General features: G+C 39.9%; 1 pseudogene; it reads right to left on the bottom strand.

The window, feature by feature from the left end:
- Positions 1–737: 737 nt before the first annotated feature.
- Positions 738–8,819, bottom strand: LOC113427499 (vomeronasal type-2 receptor 26-like; annotated as a pseudogene).
- Positions 8,820–9,521: the final 702 nt, after the last annotated feature.

Genomic DNA, 9,521 nt, shown 5'->3' with positions numbered 1-9,521 from the left:
TGTTACATGGCCATGTGGCCAGCATAACTGAAGAGGCTGCCATTTATTTACTAACATTTTTATGCTTTCAAACTGTTAGGTGGCCAGGAGCTGGGGCAAGATCAGCATCTTTAATTGTGTGTGTGTTTGTGTGAATTTCTTATGTCTACAAGCATACAAGTGCCTTTGAGCCAGTCTTGATTCGTGGCAACAATACAGACAACTCAATAAAAATTTGTAGTCAAGGTTTTTTTTTTTTTTGAAATGGCTTTCTTTTGTCTCCTTCCCTTGGTTGAGAAGGAGTGACTTCTCCAAAGTGACCCAGTGAGCCTTCTACTTATGGCAGGACTACAATTCACAATCACCCAGTTTCTTTTCCAGTGCTTTTAACCACTACACTAAATTAGCCTTCCATCCTCACTTTAAAGCACTATACATCTAACAATTTGCAATTTATTACTAGAATTGGGAAAAATACTCATTTTCTATGAACTACTCATTACATTTCATTTTGTATTTGGAACTGAAAGAATAGAAACATCTGCAGATATTTTTTTATAATTGTTGTGTTTTATTGCAAGATTTCTATGAAATTTACATCCCAGTGAAGAAGTTAGAAAAAATGGTTCTTCCAATCCATCTATGATTAATTCTAATCAGATAGTGTTTGTGCAAATGGAAAATGTTAGTGTGACTAAGTCCAGTTTCTTAAAATTAAATTAAATTATAGCCTCTTTTATGTAGACAAGTAATATTTTTTATTTTTTTCGTCTCATCAGATGTTCCCTGCTATTTAACTCAAGCCTTAAAACAATTATATAGCATTTGGGAGAAAAGATACAAATCAATAAACCAACACCAGAGGCCAAGATGGAAAAGATCTCTACAGCTACCATGTATTTCCCCTTGTTGCATAAGTAGGTTGGAATGAAGGACAACCAAACAGCACAAAATAACAACATGCTGAAAATGATAAACTTGGCTTCATTAAAACTGTCAGGCAACTTTCTGGCCAGGAAAGCAAGAGTAAATCAGATAACAGCCAAGATACCCATAAAAGCCAATACACAATAAAATATGATAGCAGAACCTTCATTACATTCCAGAAAAATTTTTTAGTTATTGAGTGAGTATCAAAATCTGGGAACGGAGGTGAGATTGACAACCACACAGTACAAATAGAGGCTTGAATAAAAGAGCTAGAAAGAACAATGTAGGTTGCTAGTCTTTTTCCTACCCATTTTCTCATTTGAGATCCTGGCTTGGTGGCCATGAAGGACAGAACCACAATGATGGTTTTGGCTAATACACAAGAAACTGCCACTGTAAAGATGATGCCAAAAGCTGTTTGGCGGAAGAGGCAGGGTATCTTCTCAGGCCGTCCAATGAATAACAAGGTACACAGGAAGCAGAAGAAGAGAGATATAAGGAGAGTATAGGTAAGGTTCTGGTTATTGGCCTTCACGATGGGAGTATCCTGGTGCTTGAGGAAGATTTTAAGTACCACAGCTGTAACAAAACAGAAGGAAAGAGCAAATATGGCCAAGCTGATCCCTAGAGATTCTTCATAAGACAAGAAGCTTATATCTTTTGGAAGGCATGCATCTTAGTCATAGTTTGGATATTTATCCTCTGGACACTTGACACAGTCATCCCTATCTGGAAAAGAAAGCATTAGTAAAAGCAATCTAGAATGATTTAGAAATGTAGATAGATTTTTACTGAAATTTTATAGAGTATGCACAATTTCAATAAATTTTTTGGGGAAAAAATCACTCCTACATTTTGAATGATCCTGTGGGACTGAAGTTCACAACCAACATTGCTTTATCATATCTCTTACCTGTCTGGTTTGAAATTTTCCCTTCAGTGCATGGAAGGCAATTATAATAACAGTTTGGCTTCCCTTCTATTTTTGTCTTACTGGTGCCTTCATGACATTTGTCATTACAGAGAGAAAGGGGCCATGTCTGTTCAAAAATTAAAAGGCAAGAGATTTACAATTATGAAATGAGTTAAAAAATAACTTTTCAAGAGCATTTGGGGACTGATACAGTAATTACTAATATAGTAATTGGGGATATGGTGTCTCAGTGGCTAAGATGCTGAGCTTGTTAATCAGAAAGGTTGGCAGTTTGGTGGTTCGAATCCCTATCGCCGCGTAATGCAGTGAGCTCCCGTTACTTCTCCCAGCTTCTGCCAACCTAGCAGTTTGAAAGCATGTAAAAATGCAAGTAGAAAAATAGAAAAATAGGGACCACTTTGGTGGGAAAGTACAGCATTCCGTGTGCCATAGGCATTTAGTCATGTCAGCCACATGACCACAGAGACGTCTTTGGACAGCACTGGCTCTTTGGCTTTGTAATGGAGATTAGCATCGCCCCCCAGAGCTGGAAATGACTAGCACATATGTGTGAGGGGAACCTTTATAGTAACTACACTGTTTTACAAATATGATGTTGTCTATGGCAACTATGCCCACCCTCTCAGGTTATTTCTACTTGATTGTTTCATATTATATTTTTAATAATTATGAGATCTATTTTTCCCCTATATGATAGGCAGAGAGAACAAACTACAGGTAGACCATGCCTTATGATTACAATTGAGTCCAGACTTTTAGTTGTATGCCTTTGTGGTCATTAAGCATGTAACCATGTAACCAAATTTGATGTCATTACCATTTTTATAATGATCTTAAAGCAATTCACCATGATTGTAAAGTGAATCATATAATGATTAAGTAAACTATGTGATTGTCAATGAACATAGCATACATGTAGTCCTCAATTTACAACCACAATTAAGCCCAGAATTTATGTTGCTAAGTGAAAATTTTGTTAAGTGGGTTTTTCCCTTTTATTTTATGACTTTTCTTGCCACATTTGTTAAGTGAATCACTGCAGTCATTAAATTGGTAACATGGTTGTTAAGTGGATCCGGCCTCCCTATTGACTTTGCTTATCAGAAGGTTGCAAGAAGAAATCACATGACTCCGAGACACTGCAACCATCATAAATATGAACCAGTGGTTGAGCATCTGAATGTAAATTACATGACTATGGGGATATGCAACAGTCATAAGTCACTTTTTTCAGCACCATTGTAACTTTGAATGGTCACTAAGCAAACTTCAGTAAGTTAAAGACAACCTGTATCCAATGGGAGTTTTTTCAACCATTTTCACTAGAAAATGGGGGAAAACTTGCAAATTATGGTCATATGACTTCCAGGCTTTTGCAACCTGGTTGCCAAGCTCCTGGAATGCAAACATGTGTCTAAGAGTCAATGCAGAAGTTGTAACTTCAAGGATGCATCGTGAACAGCTTTTTTGAAATCTTTTCCAACTTCTAATAGTCATGAAGCAACCAAATATAAGTTGAGAACTATTTGAGGTAGCTGCCCTAATGTGATTTGCCCATATTTTTGCCATTGTGTTGATAAAGTATTCCTTAAATATCTATGGAGATTCTCAGTCATCCAGGTTATGGTTGTCCCAAAGGTGCCCTTTTCAAGAGGCAACTGAACTTTCTGGTTTTTCCTTGAAGATGTTTTGCTTCTCATCCAAGAAGCATGGATGAGCTAAAGAAGCTTCTTGGATGAGAAACAAAAGGTCTTCAAAGAAAAACCAGAAAGTTCAGTTGTTTCTTGAAAAAGGCACCTTTGGGGTATTCCTTAAATGCATCCCCAGCTAATGTGGTGTGAACTTGGTTAAGATATGACAAGTAAAATCCCTTAGCTATGTGCCCGTAGAGATGTTTTGAACCCTAAATTAAACAATAAAGTCTTTACATAGGGAAGCTAAAATGAGTGGAGAAAAAAGTCTTGGAATATCTAGAGCAGGGGTGTCAAACTCAAAGTCTGTGGGCTGGATTCAGCCCATAGGCTGCTTAAATCTGGCCCATGGGTCCAGCCTGGAAATAACAAAGGACAGGCCCACAGTGCCTCTGACAGCCAAATGTGGTGCAGCAGGGCTGTATGTGGCCTCCCCTTGCCCCATTTTCCACCTGGATGGCCTTCTGCAGCACTCTGTCAGCCAAAATGGGATGTGGGGGGCATGCAAAGACTCCCATGCCCTGTTTTCAGACTGGATGGCTTGGGCACGGGGGCTTTGTGTGACCCCAGCACCCCATTTTGGGGCCTGGATGGCCTCCTGCAGCACTTTGCTCACCAAAATTGGGCACAGGGGAGACTTGTGTAGTTCCCCACATCCCCCTTTTGGCTGGCAGGGTGCTACAGGAGGTGTCCATCCCACTTCTCCCCTCCCTACCCACCGCCTGGCCAGCTCACAGAGGAGAACTAGAATATTTACCCAGCCTACCAAGAAATGCAATTTGATAACCCTGATCTGGAATAAGAGAGATAATTTGAGATAAATTAAAGAATTATCCAATGACAGGAAAATTATTTCAGGGGCTATATGGTACAAAATGTTTTATTTTAACATCAGAAAATGATTTACATTATTATAATATGAATTAAGTCCTTACATGGTTGAATCTAAGTGGCCATTCAATATCATCTGCATAAATGTTTAATATTTTTAAAGAAAAAGCCGGTGGTTCTACTTTGCCAACTCTTACTTTCTGAAAGGATTGGTTTGGGAAAGTGACCCAATTTACAATGTCAAATTAATGAACCATTTTCATCAAAAGAAACCTTTTCCCCAGCAGAGTTGTTGAATGAAACACTTCTCAGGTAATGGTATAACTGAAATCAGAAAACATTTATGGAGTTAAAGAAATGCTAATATATGTTTTAAAAAAGTAAACAGTAAATGACCTAGATAAGTGATTTTCTACATTTCTTCATGACTGATACTTGTTCTGTCCTAAGCTTCCCCAAAAAGCACTAAGACAACTCTGAGTCCTGCCAAAATCTCTTTTATTAAAAATAATGTGAATTTAGTGCATTCAGATTCAGCCAATGGCTTGGCAAAGAGTCTTGCAAAGGTATACTAATTGGGTCAGACCTTATCTATCCTGAAAAGCTGCCCGGTAAATATTTCCACATGCAGTGCTGACAGGGAAAGGCTGGGTTACACAAACAAATCTTCACGAGAACGAATGAACGAGTTGTTTCCTGCAAAAGCCCCCTCTCCTTTTGCTCCTATTTTAATCCTGATGAGAGGGGCCATTCATCATCCACCCGTGGCCTTACTCCCATGTCAATCATGAGTTCTTAATGGTTCCTTCCTTTTGGTAGCTCTGTGCATGCCAATTCCAGAAGCTCCCCCCGCCTCACTGCTGTCCAAGCCTAAAGGCAGCTGATGACTGCCAGCCTGCCCTGGCACCATCTCTGTCTCTGATGCAGAGCCTTTGTCTGAGCCTTCCTCAGCCTCCAGGACTGGCCCAGGTTCCTCCCCAACCTCCTCACTGTCTGACTCTGCTGCCAGCTCCACCAGCCACTGGTGGGCCACAATACCCTTTAAGTATCTTTTGGGCCATGGACCATGGTCAAAGACTTCCAAGACTTAACTGCAGGTTTAAATCATAATTATTCTTCAAGCCTTTTCAGACCTCATGGAGACCTTCCCCCCAAGGGACCACAGGTTGAAAACTGTTAACCTAGATATCCACTCTGTACTTACAAATATGCTGTACAAGTATGCATACATTATCTCAGTTTGGAAGACCATTACCTGCCACAATGACTTATTCAGAAGCTTCCATCTCCCTCCCTTTCTTCTTGATCTGAACCTGATTTTGTTTGAATGCATATCATGTAGAGCATAAGCAACAGCATGGACAGCATTGTAAATGCTGTAGCTATGAGCAGTCAGGCTTGTTTCAAAAACAGATGCAGGAAGAGAGTCTAATTTTTCTTCCCCAGTGCAGATTGTGCTCCCCTTTTGGTCTTCCAGAGAAACAGGAAACACACAGTTAAAGGCTTGTTCCCAAAAAGCTTTGATGAAACCATCTTCTCTTTTCCCTTTAGGATTTTGGTCCAGAACAAATTTCTGGAAACCAGACAATTCCTTTTTGTGCATTGCAAATGATACAGCACCATGGATGAAATCTAAATTCCAAATGTTTTGGAAGGGAATTGAGGTGAAATCCATTTGAGCTGTCGTAATCCAGACTTTAGTTACCATTGGTATGTTCTCAAATTCTGAGAAGTGAAGCACCATTCTCAAAATAATGATGGTCTGGATTTCACCATGTACAATCAATACATTTGCAGAGCTTTTCATGATACCTAGGAATGTTTCAAAGCCCTCCTTCACCATTTGCTCAGCAAATATAGAAAAAGTTAGCTGTGGGAATCTTTGTATGATGACAAAGCAGATGCCGCTTTTGGAGAACATAGGGAGCACTTCCTGTATGAATCTCTCTCCATTAACATCATTCAGGTAAACCGCTCCAACCCATCTCCAGCTGAAATATAGCAATAACCTGAGAATATCCTCATACTGGAGTGCCGCAGATAGGAACACCTGAAAAAAAAACTCCTTCAGTTTGCTTCTTCATCAAAAGAGCAGAGCCATACGTGAGCTAAATCAAAAGAGAACACCAGAAAAGATATTTAAAAAAAAAACACACAAGCATGAGTGTTTGTCCATACATTTTGCTGATGCTGATGAATCTTTGGTTCTGTTTTTCATTCTTGTATTATTCAATTTTCCTGGATTTGGTTTCAAATCACAAAAGACTCCTAATGCATCATTTTTTACCTTTTTTACCATTTTCTTGTGTAAAGGACGTTTCTTCTCCCATTAACCAGGTTGCCTGAATTTATTTACATGAATGTAGCTATCAGATCATGTCTACTTCCTCTTCACATGATACAATCTACTTCAATGAAGAAATAGACAGACAACTCAAAATGGAATCTATAAATTATTTCCCAGAATGAAGAGTTTCTATTGAAGTTAAATCTTTGGATTCATCTCTATTTTGTTCACTCATAACTTGGTCAGAAAAATGCCTAAACTTTTAGAGATGTTCTCCCTTTTTAAATACACTGCTCAAAAAAATAAAGGGAACACTTAAACAACACAATGTAACTCCAAGTCAATCACACTTCTGTGAAATCAAACTGTCCACTTAGGTAGCAACACTGACTGACAATCAATTTCACATGCTGTTGTGCAAATGGAATAGACAACAGGTGGAAAGCATAGGCAGTTAGCAAGACATCCTCAGTAAAGGAGTGGTTCTGCAGGTGGTGACCACAGATCACTTCGCAGTTCCTATGCTTTCTGGTTGATGGTTTGGTCACTTTTGAATGCTGGCAATGCTTTCACTCTAGTGGTAGCATGAGATGGAGTCTACAACCCACACAAGTGGCTCAGGTAGTACAGCTCATCCAGGATGGCACATGAATGTGAGCTGTGGCAAGAAGGTTTGCTGTGTCTGTCAGTGTAGTGCCCAGAGCATGGAGGTGCTACCAGGAGAAAGGCCAGTACATCAGGAGACGTAGAGGAGGCCGTAGGAGGGCAACAACCCAGCATCAGGACCGCTACCTCCACCTTTGTGCAAGGAGGGACAGGAGGAGCACTGCCAGAGTCCTGCAAAATGACCTCCAGCGGGCCACAAATGTGCATGTGGCTGCTCAAACGGTCAGAAACAGACATCATGAGGGTGGTATGAGGGCCTGATGTCCACAGGTGGAGGTTGTGCTTACAGCCCAACACCATGCAGGACGTTTGGCATTTGCCAGAGAACACCAAGATTGGCAAATTTGCCACTGGCGCCCTGTGACCTTCACAGATGAAAGCAGGTTCATGCTGAGCACATGTGACAGATGTGACAGGTTCTGGAGATGCAGTGGAGAACATTTTGCTGCCTGCAACATCCTCCAGCATGACCGTTTTGGCAGTGGGTCAGTAATGGTGTGGGGTGGCATTTCTTTAGGGGGGTGCACAGCCCTCCATGTGCTCGCCAGAGGTACTGAAATGAGATCCTCTGACCCCTTGTGAGACCATATGCTGGTGTGGTTGGCCCTGGGTTCCTCCTAATGCAAGACAATGCTAGACCTCATGTGGCTGGAGTGTGTCAGCAGTTCCTGCAAGACGAAGGCATTGATGCTATGGACTGGCCCACCCATTCCCCAGACCTGAATCCAATTGAGCACATCTGGGATATCATGTCTCGCTCCATCCACCAATGCCACGTTGCACCACAGACTGTCCAGGAGTTGAGGGATGCTTTAGTCCAGGTGTGGGAGGAGATCCTTCAGGAGACCATCCGCCACCTCATCAGGAGCATGTCCAGGCATTGTAGGGAGGTCATACAGGCACGTGGAGGCCACACACACACTACTGAGCCTCATTTTGACTTGTTTTAAGGACATTACATCAAATTTGGATCAGCCTGTAGTGTTTTTTTCCACTTTAATTTTGAGTGTAACTCCAAATCCAGACCTCCATGGGTTGCTAAATTTGATTTCCATTGATAATTTTTGTGTGATTTTGTTGTCAGCACATTCAACTATGTAATGAACAAAGTATTCAATAAGAATATTTCATTCATTCAGATCTAGGATGTCTTATTTTTGTGTTCCCTTTATTTTTTTGAGCAGTGTACTTAAGGTATATTCACATTGCCTACCTGTGGGATCTTGTACATGCAGAGAATCATTGCCATGTTGAGGCAGACATCAGAGTTAGGTCCCCCATTGACTGCTACCAGATTATTTTGAGCATCACATTTGTAATTTGGAAAGAATTTGTCTTTTGTGGACAGAAGTTCCATGGAAGCAAGATAAATAACACTGGCACTGAAATCATTATTGTAGATATGGAAGCCCAGCGTGATGTTAGGTAAGAGTTGGGTATTGTCATTGATCTCCTTTAAAGCAAATTCCAAAGTCAAGATATGTTGGTAGTTCTGTTTCATGACTCTACAACAAGACAAAACCAATAGCTAAAAATGATATTTTAACAAATGTCTTATTTGAAATTAAATTGCTTTATCCTTGTCCTGAAATAACCTTGTGACTTCTCTAAAGATTTTTCTTCAGAATGCTAATATGCCTCAACAACATTAAAACACAAAATGTGAAATTGTTTTCCAAATATCTCTTGGTGCTTTTTCTCAGAATAGTTTTGTATGCTTTCATTTTGAAGCTATTTCTCTGGTTTCTAGTGAACCTAAACAGCCCAAGTACTTCTGGGGATTTCAGTAGGACTTTCTTCGATCCTTTTTGGAAGACTGTTTTGCATGATTTTATAGCAGCTTCAAAAATTTGAAAGAAGTTAATGATTTTTAAGAATGGAAATTTTCCAGAGAGGTAGACCTCAATTCTTCAGTATGGTGCTCAAAGTTGAAATGGTCACAAAATCTAATTGATTGAGCTAATAAATTGGTGGTACTCATATTCTTCTTGTGATGAGCTCCATACATTTCAGATTTCAAAGTGATTTGCTGAACACTGAAAATAGACAGAGCCATCATCCTAAGTCCTATTTTTAATCACATTTTTGGGACTGTGGTTAAGAAAAAGATAAAAATACAGAGCTATGACAAAGGAACACATTATTGTGTTGAAGTGCTAAGAGAGTTCAAATATGACTGCAATATTTGGGCCTTTAATATCTA

The sequence above is a fragment of the Notechis scutatus genome, chromosome Z, assembly GCF_049901735.1.
Source record: "Notechis scutatus isolate UNSWTSFEM ecotype Mainland chromosome Z, rNotScu1.2, whole genome shotgun sequence".
Lineage (NCBI taxonomy): Eukaryota > Metazoa > Chordata > Lepidosauria > Squamata > Elapidae > Notechis > Notechis scutatus.
The sequence above is the reverse complement of the archived record's forward strand: the minus strand, read 5'-3'. Positions and strand labels throughout refer to the sequence as shown.